This window comes from Elephantulus edwardii, unplaced genomic scaffold, assembly GCF_000299155.1.
Source record: "Elephantulus edwardii isolate Elephantulus edwardi_28Jun2011 unplaced genomic scaffold, EleEdw1.0 scaffold00021, whole genome shotgun sequence".
Classification (NCBI taxonomy): domain Eukaryota; kingdom Metazoa; phylum Chordata; class Mammalia; order Macroscelidea; family Macroscelididae; genus Elephantulus; species Elephantulus edwardii.
In genome coordinates this window covers 2,863,381-2,884,008 of record NW_006399771.1, presented here as the reverse complement: position 1 = coordinate 2,884,008, position 20,628 = coordinate 2,863,381, and the positions used below count along the sequence as shown (strand labels likewise).

Sequence of the window (20,628 nt, the reverse complement as noted above, 5' to 3'; positions counted from 1 at the left end):
TAATTAGAAAAATAAAGTATAATGAATAGACAGAAGAAATTAATCCCCCAGTGGTGAAAAACCTGATTTCTAAAGTCTTAGAGACATAACAGTATATGAAGAGGAGTACATTTTGCATTAAGTCTTATGGTACATTTGGAAAAGTTTTTGAATGACAGGATAACTCTCCCCTCCAAAGAGAGATTAATAATGACATTATAAGGGTGGGGGTGGCGGCCAGTTGTCTTTGATGCCTTCTTCTGTGGTTGTAGCATCCCGTCATGTTAGAGGATGAATCACAGTCTCCATTAGAATGACCTGGACTATAGCAAGAAATCAATTCTGTGTATTTTTATTGGGCATCTCCATGTCCAAGGTATCACGCCAAGTAGGAGATTCAAGGATTGAGCAAGACTAGTTCTGGATTTCCAAAAACACCTGGACCAAAAGGACGATAAGAACACAACACAAAAGTGATGGATGCTTGTTGAAATTACATTGTTCAGAGTTCAGGGCGCACAGGAGGAAGATGACTTTGCATTAAGTAGATTCTAAGGCAGACTTTTGCAGGAGGCACTTTAACTCACCTTGAAGGGTGGATATGAAAAGTGTTTCAGAGAAATTACATTCATTCATCCATTTTCCAGTAGTTACTAAACATTTGTTTGTTTGTTTGTTTTCTATCAGCCACTGTGCTAGTTGCCTAGCACTAGGAGGACAGAATGTTTAGTACAGAAAGAGTTCTCACCCTTAGCAAGCCCCTGGGGTTGGGGAGTGGGAGTGGCAAATATGAACCAAAGCATCACATCGTCCCACAAAAACTGCATACAAGGTCGTCCCGCATCTGGGTTCACCCAACACTAGCAACCTCCATCTTGCCACCCAAGTTCGACCCCAAAGAGATTAAAGTCGTGTACCTGAGGTGCCCCAGTGCGGACAGAGAGTGGGGTGGAGCTCCCTGATTAAAGCAAGCTTGGAAGGAGGAGTGGCGTCCACTTCCATAATAGCTTGTCCCATAATAGCTTGTCTCCGGAAACCTTATGAACCTGGAGAGAGGATGAGAGACACCCAAGCATTGAGGACTCTACTTCATAGGGTCACTATGAGTTGCCTGCGACTTGACGGCACTTAACAAAAGCAACCACCTGAGGTGTACCAGTAGGAAAATCGGTACCACATCCTCTCTGGCCACCAAGATCAGCCCTCTGGGTCTGTCTCCAAAAAAGGTTGGTAATGACATTGCTGAGGACACCGGTGACCAGAAAGGCCTAAGGATTACAGTGAAACTGACCATTCAGAACAGATGGGCCCAGATTAAAGTGGTGCCTCTGTCCTGATCATCAAAGCCCTAAAGGAACCACCCAGAGACAGAAAGAAACAGAAAAATATTAAGCACAGTGGAAATAATACTTTTGATGAGATTGTTGGCATTGCCCGGCAGATGCGACACCGGTCTTTAGCCCAGAGAACTTTCTGGAACTATTAAAGAGATCCTGGGAACTGCCCAATCTGTGTCTTGCAAAATTGATGGCCACCATCCTCATGACATCATAGAAGACATCAACAGTGGTGCTGTGAAATGCAACAAAACTGCATGCAGTGTGAGTAGTATGAGGAGGGATGGGCCAAGGTTCTGTGCAAGGCTCTAATGGTTATCTGACCCCACTGAGAAGTCACAGAAAACCTTCTAAGGGGAATTCTAACAGAATCCTGATCTGAAGAATGAGTCGGAGACATCCTGATAGAGACAGGAGATAAGCAATCTCAGGTAGACAGAGAAATGTGGCGAGATTGAAAGTGGGCCAGAGAGCCCTCCGAGTGCGGCGTGAAGGACATAGTGTGGAGAGCTGAGGCTGGCGGGGTCTGCAAGGCCTGTAGGTCTGGTAAGAAGGTGTTTGTGGGTCTTTACGGTAAGACCCCCTACTTCCCTCTAGTTGAAAAACAATAAGAAATCTTAGAAATGGCTACATTGGTATTACTGTTGGAGGGGAGGAGATTGGGAGAGGAAGGTGAGAGTTTTCTTTTTGAAGATCATCTGGCTCAAGATTGGAGACTAAAATTAGGGCTAAAGTGATGGGTGTATCAATGGTCGAGCAAGAAATCTGACTGTTGCTTGACTGAGACAACAGTAGAGGGATGGAGGGAAATAATATCAAGAGCTATTAGTAATATAACTCAACAGGACTTGAAGGTAGATTGGGGGAGCTTGTTAAGAAAAAGGGAGGTGTTAAGGGTATCTCTGACTCCCAGATAGGACAGATGGTGGTTCCAAGCCCCTAGATTAGAACAATGTGGAAGTACAATCTTGATAGATTGAGAAAGAAAGTTCAGTAGGAATTCAGAGATGTGAAAATTAACTAATGTGCACCTCTTTTAGGAAACTACAGGAGCTCTCATGGTGTAGTCTATAGTAAGCTGCACAGTTAAACCAAAGGTACAGTTCATATTCACCAGTGACTCCTCAGGAGAAAGACAATCTCCTCCTGTTAAGAAACTCAATGGAGGGCCTGAATCTATGGCAAAGCATTTGAGTTCTTTAGTTAATAGACAAGCTTCCTTAGTCCAGGCACTCACTCTTTTTTTATTTCAAATTCTACCCTCAGCAGATGATCATACAATGACTAGGGGATGATAGAAGGAGAATTGATGCCTTTGAGCTGTGGTCTTGAACAAGAGTATTGAATATACCATGGATTGCTAAGAAAACAAACAGGTTTGTCCTGGAGAGGGTGAAGTCAGGCTGGTCTTAAAGATTATGAAACTTCATTTAACATACTTGGGACATGTTGCAAGGAGGGACCAGTCCTTGGAGAGGGACGTCATGCTTGGGAGGGTGGAGGGACAGTGCAGGAGAGGAAGACCCTCTATGAGGTGCATTGATTCAGTGACTGGGGTAATTGGGATGGGTGTGTCAGAGACAGTGAGATTCGCACAGGATAGGGCAGGGTTTGGGGCTGTTGTACACAGGGTCGCTGTGAGTCACAGGCAATTCAATGGCACATAACAACAACAACAACCCTCAGCAATTAGCCCAATACCAGCCAGAAACAAATAATTACTGACCATTTGTTCCAGGATCTCTCTGTCAATTTGTAGTAAGGTCTTGGATGGTGCTATGATGCTGGAAGCTTCACGGCCAGCATTTCTATTATCACTAAGGTCACTCATGGTGAACAGATTTCAGTGGAGCTCCCAGCTTGGCAGACTAGGAAGAAAGGCTTAGTGACCTCCTTTCGACAATTGGCCAATGATAACCCTGCCATTACAAGAGAAAAATTGTTGAAAATATAAGAAACCCTAGGCTGGAAGACATTTAAAATACAGAGTAGTCACAGCAATGGACTTGAGTTTACCAGTGATCACGAAGGTGGTGCAGAGCCAGCCATTGCTTACTTCTCTTGCACAGGAGTCAGCTCGAGTCAGAGCCAATTCAGCAGAAACTAACCGTAATTATTCGTTACCCAAGTAGATCACTACTTAAATGAATGGTGTTTATGTTGTCTGAAATGTTTTACGATACCTGAGAGGTATCAGATTAAAAGCTAGAGAGCTAGATCTGCACCCCAGAGAAGAGGTGAGGATGGGCGCTACACATATGTGGTTGGCTAAGGAAAACAGAGAGGAGGAGAGGGATTCAGTCCTGGATTCAGCCTTTAGAAACAACAGCATATCAAGACAAGGAAAGAGAAAGTAGCTAAAGTGAGCGGGAGTGCTTCAAGAAGGAGAGAATGGTCAACAGTATCAGTTGCAAGTAAGATGAGAACTGAAGAATGTCCTTTGGATGGAGCAACAGTGAGGTCATTGGTGACCTTTGTGAGAGCCGTTTCTGTGGCACGATGGGGTGGGAGCCAGATTGGAGAGGGCAAGGAGTGGGAGGTGATGAAATGGCGATGGTAGTAGACACAGATCTTAGGAGGAGTTTGGCAGTGAAGAGGAGGTGAGAGGTGAGACAGCAGCCGAGCAAAGACAAGAAAGTGCTGGGTATGTTTGAGAACAACCTAGCCGAGCATAGTTATAATGTTCTCATGCATGGTTTTTCTCCTACAACATGTCCTGAGGTACAGACATGCCAGGTCATTAATAAAGATCAGAGTATCATAAAGATGTGTTAATCTACTTGGAGTAATGAACTTGATATTGGAGCTGTTGCATTTTGGGAGGATAGTAGAGCAAGCAGAAAGAGATAAATATGAGTAGCTATAACTGTGATTCTCGGTCAGGGTCAGCAAAGCACAGAGAACTAAATCAAGCCCACTTCATTTTTTTGTATGACCTACACGCTTAGAACTGGTTTGGTTTTTTCCTTGTGGTTTTTTTTTTTTTACAATTTTAAATAGCTGGAAAAATGACAAAGAAATATAACGTGTGGTAGCATTAAAAGAAGATAGAATTACGATTTCAGTGTCTATTAATAAAATTTTATTGGCACAAAACCACATTTATTAGTTTGCATATTGTCTATGTCTGCTTTTATCCTCATATAGGAGACTAAAGTTAGCAAATAGCAATCACTTGACCCACAAAGCATAAATATTTACTGTCTTATTCTTTAAAGGGGGAAAAAATTGACAATCTTTGGTCAAGGACAACAAAGATGACAAGCTGGACAATGACCAGGGATAATAGAAGGAGAATTGATACCTTTGAGCTGTGTGGTGCTGGAGAAGAGTGTTGAATATACCATGGACTGCTAAGAGAACAAATAAGTTCATCCCAGAGAGGGTGAAGCCAGGCTGCTCCTTGGAGGCAAGGATTCTGACATACTTTGGACATGTTGCAAGGAGGGGCCAGTCCTTGGAGAGGAACGTCATGCTTGGGAGGGTGGAGGGACAATGCAGAAGAGGAAGACCCACAATAAGATGGATTGATTCAGTCACTGGGGTGATGAGGATAGGTGTGTGGGAGACCATAAGATTGGGGAGGGATAGAGCAGGGTTTAGAGCTGTTGTACATAGAGTCATTGTGAGTTGCAGGCAACTCAACAGCACATAACAACAACAATAGTAGAAATTAAAAAATTTCCTGAAACAAAATGAGAATTCAAATACAACATATCAAAACCTCTAAGATACATGGGGTATAGCTCAGTGGTAGAGCATTTGATTGAAAAACCTCTGACATACAGTATAAACAATTCAGTAGTCAATTCATAGCAATAAGCAAACACATCAAAAGATAAGAAAGAACTAAAGGCAACTACTTAACCCAACAGGTCTAACAAATATTAAAAGAACAGCAAGCAAACCCCACAACCTCTAAAAGAAAAATTATAAAAGAAATAAATGTAATGGAAACATAGAAAAATAATTGACATTATCAACACAACCAAGAGGATTTTACAAACTAGTGACAAAGCTAAGAAAGACAAAAATAACTCAAATAAGACTTGAAAGGATGACATCAATACAGAATCAATTGAAATAAAAATTACAATGAAGGAATATTATGGAAAAACTATACCATTAAAAGTTTGAAAACTTAGAGAAAATGGGCAGATTTCTAGAAACACACAGGCTGCTCAAACTGACATAGACAGAAGTAGAAAATTTAAATAGTCATATCAAGAAGAAATTGAGCAGATTATAAAAAACACTACCAACAACAACAGCAAAAGTCTGCTACCAAATGGCTTTCCCAAGTAAATTTTACCAAACATTCAGAGAAGAATTTTCACTAATCCTAGATAAATTATTTCAAAATCAAGAAAAAGAAGACACTCCCAGTTTCATTCTGTGAAGCAAGCATAACCTCAATACCAAAGCCAGTAAAGATACCATCATCCTTCATGAACATAAATGCAAAAATTCTCAACAAAATCCCAGCCAATGGAATCCAATAGCATATCAAAAGACTTATCATGACAAGTGGAATTCATAATTGGCATGCAAGGATAGTTCACTATAAAAAAAGCAATTAATGTAATCCATCAGATCTATAAAACAAAGAACAAGAAGCACATGACCATCTCAAGCGATACAGAAAAGACTTTTGACAAAATCCAAAATTATTTCCTGATCAGTTCACTCGACAAAATAAGAATAGGAGGGAATAGCCTCAACATAGGGAGCTCTGGTGGCCTAGTGGCAAGAAGCTGTGTTGCGATTCTGAAGGCACACATTTTGAGGCCACCAGCTGCTCCATGGAAAGATGAGTAATCTCCTCCCGTAGGATTAACTGCCTCTGAAAACCCGTCAGAGAGTCAGCTATAGGTTGGTTCCAACTGGACGGTATACCACCACCACAGCATCCTCAGTATAATTAAATGTACTTTAAATGAATAGCCAACACTATTCTCAATGGAGAAGGATTAAAGGCACTCCCGGCATGAGCAAGGATGGGGGAAGGATGCACACTATCACTATTTCTATTCAATATTGTATTGGAAGTCCTAACTACTAGAGAAATAAAGCAAATGAAGGAAATAAGAGGCATTCAAATTGCTAAAGAGAAGGTAAAAATATCTCTATATGCAGATGATATGATAGTACGCCGAGAAAATTCAGCAAGAAAACTATTGGCCATAGTGGACCAATTCAGCAAAGTAACAGGATAAAAGATCAACATACATAAATCAGTCTGGTTTCCTTGTTGTTGTTGTGTACTGTCGAGTTCCTTGCGACTCATAGTGACCCTATGTACAAGAACCCTAAACCCTGCTCTATGCTGTTCCAATCTCACTGTCTCTGACACATCTATTCCCATTTCCCCAACCACTGAATCAATCCATCTCATCAAGGGTCTTCCTCTCTTGCACTGTCCCTCCACCCTCCCAAACATGATGTCCTTCTCCAAGGACTGGTCTCTCCTTGCAACATGCCCAAAGGATGTCAAACAAAGCTTCAGAATCCTTGCCTCCAAGAAGCAGCACCACTTCACCCTCTTCAGGACAAACTTGTTTGTTTTCCTACCAGTTCATGGTATATTCAACACTCTTCTACAGCACCACAACTCAAAAGCATCAATTCTCTTTCTGTCATCTGTAGTTACTGTCCAGCTTTATGACACATAGCACGCAATTGTGAAGACTATGGCCCATATCAGGTGCACTTAGTCTCCACACTGATGTAATTGCTCTTTAATACTCTGGAGATGTCCCTGACAGCTGACTTTCCCAATGCAGTTCATCTCTTAATTTCCTGGCTGCTGGTACCAAGAATGTTGATTGTGGAACCAATCAAACTAAAACAATGTCAATCTTTCACCATCTGCAATGATGCTGCCATTTGGCCCAGTGGTGAGAATCTTTGTTTTCTTCATATTAAGCTTCAATCTATATTGAAGGCTGCAGTCCTTGACCTCTGCAGCAAGCACTTCATGTCCTCCTCAGTTTCAGCAAGAAGAGTTGTGTCATCTGCATAACACAGGTTGTTGATGAATCTTCCTCCAATCTTGATGCCACATTCCTCCTCGTACAGCCCAGCATCCTGGATGATCTGTTATGCATATGGATTGAAAAGGTATGGAGACAGAATACTTCCCTGGCAGACACCCTTTTATATTTTGAACCATGCAGTGTCTCCTTGCTCTATTCTGATGACTGTCTTATGGTTCAAGTATAGGTTCTTCTCACAGTCAAAAGCCTTTGTATAGTCAATGAAACACAGACATTCCTCTGGTACTCTCTACTTTCTGCCAATATCCATCTAATGTTAGATATAATATCCCTAGTACCACGGCCTCTTCTAAACACAGCCTGCACATCTGGCAGTTCTCTATTGATGTGTTGCTCCAGTCGTTTTTGGATCATTTTCAGCAGAATCTTGCTTGCATGTGATATTAATGGTATTGCTCAATATTTTCCACACTCTGGTCAGGTCACCCTTCTTTGGAATGGGGACAAATATCTATCTCTTCCTGTCAGTTGGCCAGCTGGCTCTCCTCCAGATTTCTTGGCACAACTTAGTGAGCACATCCAGGGAAGCATCTGTTTGTTGAAATATGTCAATTGGTATGCTGTCAACTCCTGGAGCCTTGTTTTTCCAATTCTTTAGGAGCAGCTTGAACATCCTCCTTCATCACTACAGGCTCTTGCTCATACATTGTTTCATGAAATTCTTCTGTGTCAGCCAATTCCTTCTGGTACAGTGACTCTGTATACTCCTTCCATCTTCTTTTAATGCTTCTTGGATCATTTAACATTCTGCCCAAAGCATTCTTAAGTATTGCCACTTGTGGCTTGAATCTGTTTTTCAATTCCTTCAGCTTAAGAAATGCTGAGTGAGTTCGGCCCTTTTGGTTTTCTAACTCTAGCTCTTTGCAGTTTTCATTATTATACCTTACTTTGTCATCCCAAGCTGCCCTTTGAAATTTTCTTTTCAGCTCTTTAATTTCTTGATTTCTTCCTTTAGCTTTGGCTTCTCATTGTTCTAATAAAATATTCAGAGTCTCACTGGACATCCATTTTGGTCTTTTCTTCTAGACTTTGTGATCTTTTTTTGCGTTCTTCATGGATGATATTCTTGATATCCTCCCACAGCTCATTTGATCTTTGTTCATTGATGTTCAAGGCCTCAAACCTGCTCCTGATACGGTTTTTAAATTTGAGTGTGGTAGACTTAACATTCCCTTACAGTAGCAGAAAGAACATAGAAAAAGAAATGAGAAGAGCAGTACTGATTACAATAGCCAACCACAAAACAAAACGCTTAGGGACAGCTCTAACTGGAGACAAAAATAAAGACCTATTTTATAAATTACAAAACACTGCTATAAGAATCAAGAAGATATTTAGATAAATGATATAAGCACTATTCTACCCAAAGCAATTTACAGGTTTAATGCTATTTCAATATAGATACGGATACTGTGGATGCCAGTCTTCAAGAAGTTTGAAACAGCAATTTCCAATTTTGTCTATAAAAGAGAGACCTTGAATAAATAGGCATTACTGGGGGTGGGGGGAAATCCAACACAGTAGGAAGCATCACACTCTCTGACTTCAAAGCCTTCATAGTAATCACATGAACTACCACAGCAATATACATGTACACCAATGGAATAAAATTGAGAACCCAGAAATCAGCCCATCTACCTATGGCCAACTGATCTTTGACAGGGAGACAAAATCAGTATGTGGGAAGATGATGATAGCCTCTTTAACAAATGGTGGTGGCAAAAGTGGACGGACATACATCAATGCTTCATACCATACACAAAAGTCAATTCATAATGGATCAGGAACTTATGGGTAAAACCAAACTCTATCAAGATCATCAAGAGAAAAAAAATAGGAACAACTTTAGAATCCATGGCATGAATAGACTTTCAAACTTATAACAAAAAGTTTACAAACAGGAGAGGATAAAATTGTTGAATAGAACCTTCTAAAATGCAAACCCTTATGTGCATCCAAAACTTTTTCAATCGGGTAAAAAGGAAACTTCACAATCTGGGAAAAATATTTGGAAATTATTTATCTGACACTAGACTTATATCTAAAATGTATACAGTACTCCGGCACCTCAAGAAGATTTTTCACACAATCCAATTACATTTGGGTCCCGTTTCTGCAGAAGATATAAAGACTTTTCACTCAAGAAGATATTGAAATGACCAACAAACTCATGAAGAAATTCTTAACATTTCTAGCTAATGTTGTTGTCAAGTGTTGTCAAGTCAAGCATGACTCATGGAGACCCTATGAAGAAGAGACCTGAATTCTGTCCTTTTCTGTGCTATCTTTATTCTCTCTGACACACCGAAGTCCATTGCAGCCACTGTGCCAATCCATCTCTATGAAGTTCTTCCTCTCTTTCATGGCACTCATCTTTCCAGCATGATGTCTCTGTCCAACGAATAGCCTTACCTAATTACACGTCCAAAGTATGAGAGATGAAGTTTCACCATCTTTGTCTCCAAGGAGCACTCTGGCTGTACTCTCTCCAAGATACATGTGTGTTCTCTTGCCAACCCATAGAATAGCCAGTATTCTTCAGCACTACAATTCAAAGGCATCAATTACTCTTGTGTTATCCTTATTCATTGTTCAGTTCTCTGATATGTAGGAGGTGACTGAGAAGACCATGGCTTCAATCAGGTGCACCTTAACCTTCAAGCTGACATTGTTGCTCTTCAATATTTTGGAAAGGTCTCAGGTGGTGACCTTGTCCAATGCGATACTCTCCTGATTTCCTGACTGTTGGTATCAAGGGTGTTGACTGTGAATCAAAGCAAAATGAAATCGTTGGCAGCTTCAATCTTTTCTCCATTTATTATGATGTTGACTGCAGATCCTGTCGTGAAGACCTTTGCTTTCTTGATGTTGAGATGTAACCCATACAAAAATCAACTCTAACTAAATCAAAACAACAATGAAATCTCACTCCAACAACAACAGCAATGTTCAGCAGAGCAGCAAACAACAAATGTTGGCAAGGATGTAGAGAGGTTGGAACTCTCATACACTGCTGTGGGGAATGTAATCTAGTACAACCACCATCTAAGGCAGTCTGGTGCTTCCTTTAAAAGTTGAAAATAAAGGGAGTTCTGGTGGCCTAGTGGTTAGAAGGAGCACTGCAATCCTAGACGTGAGTGGCTCAAATCTACCGGATGCTTTGCTGGAAAAGGAGGGGCAATATCCTCCTGTACCAGTCAGATCCAATTTGACAGTACACACACACACACACACACACAAATAGTAAAACAAAAGAAATTTTAAAAAAGTTGAAAATAGAAATACATTTTATTCCAGGTATCCCTTTACTGGGAATACATCCTAAAGAAATAAAAATTGTGACTCAAATAGATGTCTGCAAACTCATGGTTTTTTTTTAAGTATTAGTCACAATAGCCGAGATATATAAAGCAGCTCAAATTCCTATTAAAAAAAAAGGAAAACTATAAAAACTGTGGTGTATTCACAGTTGGAGTATTACACAGCACTGAAAAATAAAGGACTCATAATACATTATTCAACATGCATAAGACTAGAGGACATTATACTGAGTGAGACAACTCAATCACAAAAGGACAAATATTGTATAAGAGTACAGTTATAAAATTAAGAGGCTGATAGAAGGTAGAGGAAGAGGGATAACAAGGAGAGCAAGAAAAGAATGGATAGATAATACTATACTGGAACAGGTGAAGAGAAGGTCAATCGGAAATCAATAGATGATTATATATTCTGTGTATTGCGAATAAGAATCTGAAGCAGGCCATTATATGGATTGATTGATTAGAAGAAAATAATTTAATAAACAGGAAAGGTGGGTGAAGGGAATAAGCAATGTACAATGAGGTTTTCCTTAGACATTGTAGAAAGTTAATTGCTTCAACCAATGGTAATTAATGTCTATGAACATCTAAAAAATTATAATTTGTAAACTTTCACTCAAATGAATAGATTTTTCTTAAAAAAAATAGCATCACTATGTACAGATGAAGTCACATTGTTAATGAGTGCTACTTTCCCCTTTTTACCTGGTGGCCCTAGAGGAAAGACTGCACAAGTATTATTACTGACAGCTTCCCACTAAGAATTTTCTCTTCATTTAAGGCAGAGGCTGGAGGACCAGGACTGTAAAGGAAGGAGCTATTAATTCTGCATCTAGCAATTGGCCTTTTCTATATTTAACGCAATTTTTTAAACAGTCAGGTTTAAATCTATCATATCATATTGGTCTCATTGGGTTTTTAATTTTTTTCCTTCTTATTCCTGCCTTTTCTTGGATTCATTTCCCATTTGACCTTCCTAATAAATCTAAGAAGTAAAATATTCCTACTCTACAAAACACAGACTGTTTATAAAAAGCTATATAACATATGTAGAAATGAAATGTATTACAAGAATAATATTGATGATTAGAAGGAAAGAAATAGAAGTGTGTTTTAAGAGTTTTACATTCAAAGTAATTATTCTGTTGTTTTCATTTTCACAGTCAAAATGGCTTTGTTGTTTTCTGTTCCTTGGTTATATAAACAATACATGTTTCTTGGGAAACAAAAAAGCAATACAAAATAATTTGAGAGGAAAAATACCCCGAATAAACAAAAACTGTAAAGGCTACTAGAACCAGATTTCTTTTTGTGGCTCTCCTTATTCTCACACGCATACCTACACTCGTTTACACAATCAGTGTTCTGTTGTGTTTACTGTGGAGACCATTTTAAATGCAGTCTGTCTGCCTGCCTGTTTTTCCTCTTCCTCTCTTCTATCTCTTACTCTTTTCACTCTAACACTTTAGAACTTGGTAGATATTTTTCCATCACAGTACCTATACCTATATTTCTATCTTTGACTGTATACGTAAAATAGAACTTGGGGATAAATGTTTTCCCAAAAAGATTGCAATTACATCATATATGCTTCGTGACACTGTGTTTTACTCCTTTCACAGACATTGGCATACAACTTTGTTTTGAATGCCTGGGCTATTGATGTACCCAACTTGCTCAGTCTTACCATTAATTATGCACAGTTACGTTCATTCTGGATTTGAATATACTGTATCTAGTGTCCTACATTCTAACTAAGTTCTGTTGGCCTAATAGGTAAGGAGTCACGCTGCCAACCAAAAGGCAGGTAGTTCAAATCTACCAACTGCTCTGCAGGAGAAAGATGGGAAATCCCCTCTTGCGCAATTTACAGCCTCTAAAATCCTGCTGGAGAGTCAACTGTGAATCAGTTCTTAACACCACAGCAGTTAAGTTGACTTTTGAATGTACTTGTACATAAATCTTTACGTTTTGGTGCATTTTTTTCTTTTTAGAGGGTAGGATTCCAGGTGTGGGATTGTAGAACCAAATTGCTGTCTAGTCTACATAGAAAGCAAGGTCGATGAGGCACTAGTCAGACAAATCTTCATGGGGAACCAGGTGAGGATATGAAATTAAATGGACAACTGAACCTTAGAGAGAAGACTTGGGCTTCCAAGGAAGGATTCAGCATGGTGGTGGTGGTGGTGGTGGTGGTGGTGGTGGTGGTGGTGGTGGTTAGACCTAGAACTAAGGTTCATGGTCTTCAAGAAAGGGCAAGAAAGGTCAATATGGCTAATTCAGATGACAGTACACAGAACAACAATAAAAGCATAGAGTATTGGAAGTGAAAAAATAATACATATAAGGCTGAAAACGGACACTCTCATGAGTCCTGGGGAAAGCAATGTCATCACAAAAACAATAAGACTGGTTAGATGTTAAGGATTAAATTATGTCTCTAGAAAAAAATATATATGACCACAATTCTCTTTGGAAATAAGATCTTTATAAACATAATTTCTTACCTTTACAAGAGCTCATACTGGAGTAGGGTAGACTTTAAATGTTATGACTTATGTCCTTATAATGGAGGAGAAAATACCTTGCTACAGGAACAGAGGAAAGATGGCCATATGAAGTTGCATCTACAAGCCAAAGAATGTCTGGGACTACCAGAACCCAGAAGAATCAAGAGACTTCAGAGGAAGCTTGACCTGGCAGGCAAGTTGAACTGGATTTCTAGCCTGCAAGACGGTGAAATAATAACATCCTTTCCCAGAAAGAAAGCAGGGAGCTCAGGTGGCCTGTCGTTGTCATGTCAACCTTAGCGTCAGAACTGACCCAGAGCTATGACTCCAGTGTGTTTTCAGAGGCAGTAAATCACACAGGAGGAGACTGCCCATCTTTCTCCCAAGGAGCAGCTAGTGGATTTGAACTGCATGCCTTTAGGATTGCAACACAGTTCCTTGTCACTAGGCCACTACACCTCTTTTCTGGTAGCCTAGAGGTAAGGAATTGTGCTGTCAACCCAAAGGCACACAGTTTGAAACGGTCAGCTGGGAGAAAAATGGGCAAAAGACTTACTGACTCTGAAAACCTATTGGAGGGTCAGCTATGAGTTTGTTCCAACTCAACAGTTCACAACAACAACCTGTAAAACAACCCTTTTCTGCGGTACTTTTTCACAGGAACTCCAGGAAATTAATACAGTGGGGGAAAGATGAGGCTAAGTAACAATGAAGTAGAGCTTACCAGCATATAATTTTATTTTTTTCTTATTTGGGATTTTCTTTTTCATTTTTTAATTATATTACTTTTTGTGTGCATACCATTGAATGAGATTTGACTGGTACAGGAAGAGATTGCCTCTCCTTCTCCAGTAGAGCATCTGGTGGATTCGAACCACATAACTCTGGGATTGTAGTGCAGCTTCTTGCCCCTAGGCCACCAGGGCTCCCTGCTTACGGGCATTTAAACTTGAGCTGAGGGAGGTTTGCTCTAGAGCTGTGACTTAGGGACAAGTAGACCTAAGAATCATTTTGATGAACACAAGCCATGGATAGCTGTCTAAAGTAAGGGAAGCAGCAAGGCTCAGAAGACTGGGCCAACACAACAGCCTGGCTCCAAGTCTGGGTACAAACACATACACCCAAATTAATTAGACATCTCAAAACTTCTTCTTCATTTGCAATCTGAAAATTATTCCTAGCTTGCACAATTATTGATAAGATTAGAAATAAAGTATATAGAGCATCTGGGGGGCAGGGGAAAGTAGATTAACTAAAACTAGGGAGCTCTGATGGCCTAGTGGCAAGAAGCTGTGCTGCAAACCCGAAGGCACACGGTTCAAATCCACAGGAGAAGGATAGGTAATCTCCTCCTGTGAGATGAACTGCCTCTGAAAACCCAGCAGAGGGTCAGCTGTGGGTCAGTTCTGACTGGATGGTGAATAACAACAGCACAAACAACTCATTGCTGTTGAGTCAGAATTGATTCATAACTGACCCTCCAAAGGGTTTTCAGAGACTGTAGATCACTCAGGAGAGGATTGCTTATCCTTAGAGGCGCTGGTGAACTTGCATTAGGCTTTGGATTAGCAGAGTAACTCCTTACCCACCAAATCGATAGGAAATGATAAAAACAAAAAGTGTCACTGCTGTGGAGTCCACAGGAGCAAATTTTCTTCTTTTTTTCCCCCCTCGGTGCAGCTGGTGAATTCAAAATGCTGACCTTACTGCATGGTGCCACTGTTGCAAAACAGGACTGACACTGGGGTTGGGGGGAGACTGAGAAAGAGCGGGTAAATAATGTACACTGCATTGAAACAGATGAGGGAGAGAACTATTTAAAAGGGATATATGCTTGGGTATTATTGTCATGACAGGAGTCCAGAACGAAGGCTGCACAGTGGAATGGACTTGGGGGGAGGGATTATATAATAATGAAACATTTTTTTTCTTTTACTTTTCAAAGAGAAGAGCAGACTAGGTGGGGAAGAGGTGGGCAGAGAGAAGAGTGCAACAATGAATGAATGGAAATCAAAGTCTGTAAATTTTCAATAGAATTAATAATTATTTTTTAAAAAATTAAAAATGTTGACCTTGAGATTAGACATTAAGTGATGCTGTCGTTTTTTGGTGCCATTGAGTCAAGTATGACTTTCTGCAAACCCATGAAAACACACCTAAGTCCTGTTCTATCCTGTGTCATCCTGGCCATACTTGAGCCCATTGCTTCAGTCAACATGTCAGTCCATCTCATTGTGTGTCTTCCTCTCTTTTGCCTCCACCTTTCCAAGCATCATGTCCCTTTACAAGGAATAACCTCTCCTACCAATATGGCTAAGTAAGAGAGACAAAATGTTGCCGTGCTACCTCTAAGGAGCACCTAGGCTGCACCTCTTTCAAGACGTACTTGTTCATTCTTTGAGTGTCCATAGGACTTTCAGCATTCTTCTCCAATACCTTAACTCAAAGACATCAATTATTTTTCCATCCTCCTTATTCCTTGTCCAGCTCTCAGATACAAAGCAAGTAACTGAAAAGACCAGGTCTGAAATCAGTCGCACCTTGGTGTTCAAACTGACATTATTTCCCATCAGTGTTTTGGAGATCCCCTGACAGTAGCCTTGCTGAAAGCAATACATCTCTTAATCTCCTGATTGCTGGTACCAAGGATGTTGACTATGAATCCAAGGAATATGAAATGATTGACAGTTTTAATCCTTACTCCATCTAGCATGATGTTGCCAGTGGTAAGGACTTTTATTTTCTTGACGTGGAGATAGCATCTATGTTGAGCTTGTAGTCTGATTTTCTGCAGCAACCACTTCAGATTCTCCTCACTTTCAGCAAGCAAAGTTGCATCATCTGCATAATATAATTTGTTGATGAGTCTTCCTCCAATCCTGATGACACAGATTCCAGCTTCATCACCATAAGAAAAAGAATAGGTCAACAGTGAAAAATTTCAGGTAGCATGCACTGAAGACACTGGTAAAAATTAAAACAGCTTCTGGGAATAGATGGGATACCAACTGACATGTGGCCTCTAACAGATGCAATCCTGGATGTGCTCACCAGTCTATGCCAGGAAGGACAGCTGGAAGCCAAGTGACTGGAAAAGATCCATATTTGCTTCCATTCCCAAGAAAGGTGATCCAACAGAATGCAGGCATTATTAAAAAAATATCATTAATTTCACACGCAAGCAAAATAATGATGAAAATTATGCAAAAATGACTAAAACCGTTTATTGACAAAGAACTTCCAGAAATACAAGCTGAATTTAGAAGAGGCTGTAGCACCGGGGATATCATTGTTGATGTCAAATGGAATCTGCGCAAAGATAGAGAATAACAAAATTTCTATCTGTGTTTTACTGACTATGCAAAGGCATTTAATTGTGTGGATCACAACAAGCTATACTAACATTGTTTGCATAATCCCAGAACATTTAATTGTGCTCATATAAAATCTTTATCTAGACCAAGAGGCTGTTGTCCACACAGAACAAGGGGACACTTTCTGGTTTAAAGTCAGGAAGGGAGTGTGTCAGGGTTATATCCTTTTTCCATACTTACCCGTGATAGAGATTATTATTAGCCTAGTGATTCATCAAAGATTTCTAGGACCACTCCATGAGGTGTTTTCTCCCTTTCAGTGCCAGAGTAAGGTACCAACCAAACTGGATGAGTTTTAAAAAGGGGGGAGATAACAATTAAAATTTTAAAAATTTTTTTTAAAAAAAGGGGAGGGGATAATAACATACAGGTAAGCAATCTTTGAAAGCTAGCAAAATAGGTTTAAATGAAAACCATCCACATAAACCATGCCTCATATGGGTCACTAAGAACAAAATGGGCTCTTTTCACAAAACAGAAAAAGTTTTGGAAATTTGGGCCAAGAGGCCCATTGCTGTTGTTATTAGGTGCCGCAAGTCATGTATGACCTATAGCAACTCTATGAACAACAGATCTGAACCTTGCCCTATCCTGTGCCGTCCTCACAATTTCTGACATACTTTAACCCACTGCTGCAGTCACTGTGTTAATCCCTGTGCTTGACACTCTTCCTTTCTTTTGCTAACTCTCCACCTTTCCAAGCATGATGTCCTTCTCCAAGGAATAGCCTCTCCTAGCAACATGCCCAAAGCATGTCAGATGAAGCCATCGTCTTTGCCGTGAAGTAGTATTCTTGGCTGCACTTTCTCCAAGACATATCTGTTCTTTGGCAGGCCACAGGATACTTCGTGCTCTTCTCCAACACCAGAGCTCAAAGACATCTGTCTTCCTTATTCATTGTCCAGCTCTCAGATACACAGCAGATGATTGAAAAGACCATAGCCTGAATCAGGCACAACTTTAGGCAGTGTGGGGCAAGAAGGTTCCCTGGGTGTGAGACTAGGTGGAGCACTGAAGCTCAACTGAATTGACCTGGTGAAGCAATCAGTCAACCTGATGTTGAGGGAGAGGAAGGTGTGTGGAAGAGTAAATAGGACATTCCAAGAACAGAAAGGAGCAAGTACAAAAGACCTTGTGGTAAAAGAGGAAAGAAGTTAATTAGGGGAATGCCAGCAGTTGGCAAAGGCTGAAGCCAAAAGAGAAAAGTTAATGTTAAATCAGCAGGACCCGGTCATTAAGGATTCATATGCCTGGAATACAGTACCAGATTTATCACAGAATAAAGCACAGGATTCCAAACCTGAAGAACAGTACCTCAACTAAGTGGTTACGCTTCATATCAGTAGTGCTAAATTATGTGGGCTATCACATTGATTATGATGTATGTGATGAGAATTGCATTTCATTTCTGTGGTTGTTTTTTATTTTTCCTTCAAAGTCCATGACCATGGTGGTCTAAACATGAAAAAACCAACAGGCAAATCCAAATTCAGGGATATTCTACAAGACATGACCAATATCTTTTCAAAGTCATAAAAACAAGGAATTAAAAACAGAACCAAAACTGTTACAGCTGATAGGAGTCTAAGGAGACAAGATGAATAAATGGGATGTGATGTGGATAGGACTCTGGAATAGAAAAAGCACATTAGATATAAAAAAAAAAAAACTAAAAAAAACACAACAGGAAATCTGATTAATTGCTAATGTATTCATATTAGTTCATTAATTGTGATATATGTATCATATTGACATATATTTTTAGGGTTGCCAGCCACATTTATTAGGCATCTTGGATTTAATGAAGTACTGAAAGGGCTTGCAGATAACATAATGCCAACTGTGGAATTTCTATTATTTTTTGTTTGTGTTCATGGCTCATGTATTTAAGACTAGAATTTTTTTTAATGGCAAATATGGGGGGGTAAATAAATTTGTTCTTTTATATTGATTTACTTACAAAGTTCATTTACATTGCTTATCTCACTGGATCTTCCTCATTTCCTTTACCCACCTCTCCCTCCACCCATCAAATCCTGTGACCCTATCATTAACACACACCCATCCTCAACCTTCTGCTTCTCCCACTCCCCTTTGGATCCTCAGTACATGTTCTACAACAATGGTGTTATACAGTATTTGTCCTTATAGGATTGAATTAGCTCCCTTAGCATAATGATATCCTGTCCCTCCCAAGTTAGTGATTTACAAAATCACTGCTCCTGCATGCCACATAGTATTCCATTGTGTGAATGTACCATAATTTCTCAATCCATTTGATTGTGGTTGAACATCTGAGCTGTTTCCATATTCTTGCAAAGGTGAATTATGTTGCTCTGAACATTGGTGTACAAATCTCCATTTGTGCCTCAGTTCTCATTTTCTCAGGGTATATTGTAAGCAATGGAATAGCTGTGTTCTATGGAATTTTTATTTTCACCTTCCTGAGAAAACACTAAGCTTCCAGAGTGGTTGTACCACCAACAATGTATAAGAGTTCCTATCTCCACATCCTCTCCAACATTTATTGCTTGCTGTCCTGTTAAAGTTTACCATTACTACTGGAGCGAGATGGTATCTCATTGTGGTTTTGTTTTGTATCTCTCTTATTGCCAGTGATTTTGAGCATTTCTCCATGGGTCTGTTGGCGTTGTTGTTGTTGTTGTTGTTTTGTGCCATCGAGATGGAGTCATACTGTTTTCATGGAAAGAAATGGCTCATCCTTCTTTAGAGCAGTTGGTGGATTGGAGGTGCAACTTCCTGCCATTAGACGACCAGAGCTCCCTCGTATTGGCACAAGATATTACTAGTTCAGGAAACTGGTGTAGAGTTTATGGTCTATTAACTTTTCTGTAAATGGTAAAATTATTCTAAAGTGAAAAGCTTATTTACAGACTCAGAATGCCCAGTTAACTCTGAATTTTAAATAAGCAATAAATTGTCTTAGTATGGATATATTTATACCCATATTTGAGACATACGCTTAGCTGCTATCTGGATAGCCTCCAACACATTGTGACCTCACATAGAATTGCATGTTTACGTTGAAAACTGATTGTTTATCTGAAATTCAATTTTAACTGAGCATCCTTGAAGCTACACCTGGAGAGAAGTTTGCCCCGGGAGCTTTGAGATGAGAATGAGGAATTACTGAATGGCCATAGACAGGAAAGAGCAAGGTGCTGTCAACAAACAGGAGAAACACAGGTAAAGAAACAAGGGTCCTGTGCTGTCACCAAAGTTACCCCGCCAACTTAGTGGCAGGTCAATATTCAAGCACAGGCCCTCCTGCCTTTACTCAAGCTTTGGCTGATCCCATTACACCCCTAGCACCCCTACATAAGTCTCTTCAGAAACATCTTCAAGAATTCATTCTTGCTAAAAAAAAAAATAAACAAAATAATTTTTTTAAAAAATAGAGTGTTGAATGGAATTGACATCAGGGTTGCGGTAAGACTGAGAAAAACTGGATAAATTATGTATACTGCATTGAAACAGATGAGGGAGAGAATAATTTAAAAGCGATGTATGAGAGGGTATTATGGTTATCACAAGAGTCCACAATTAAGGTTGCATAGTAGAGTGTACTCGGGGTGGTGGGGGGGTGCGGGGGGATTGTATACCAAAGAAAGAATTTTTCTTTTGCTTTTCAAAGAGAGGAGCGAACTGGGTGGGTGGGGGGGGGGGCGCACAAGGAGAAAAGTGCAACAACGAATGAATGGAAATACAAAAATCTCTGTAAATTTCATTAAAATTAATAAAATAAAATGAGTGTTGAGAACAAGATGCTAAAGCTGGAGGGTTCCAGTAAAAGCAGAGAAGTAAATTTCAGCGTTTTGATGTGACATTCTTCCTCTTTTTCACTTTTAAAAACAGTCCTTGGTTCCTATACCAGTCGGATCTGATTCGACGGCACACACAAGAAAATAAATAATTTTTTTAAAAATCTAAAAGAAGGTCCTTGGCGTCAGATTTGCTCAGTGCAGTCCATTGATTTCTTGACTGCTGCTTCTGTGGGTGTTTATCGTAGATCCAAGCAAAATTAAATC

General features: G+C 39.8%; 1 pseudogene; it reads left to right on the top strand.

Annotated features, from left to right (window-relative positions):
- Positions 1-701: 701 nt before the first annotated feature.
- LOC102861953 overlaps positions 702-20,628 on the top strand; it is a 50,832-nt pseudogene continuing 30,905 nt past the window's right edge.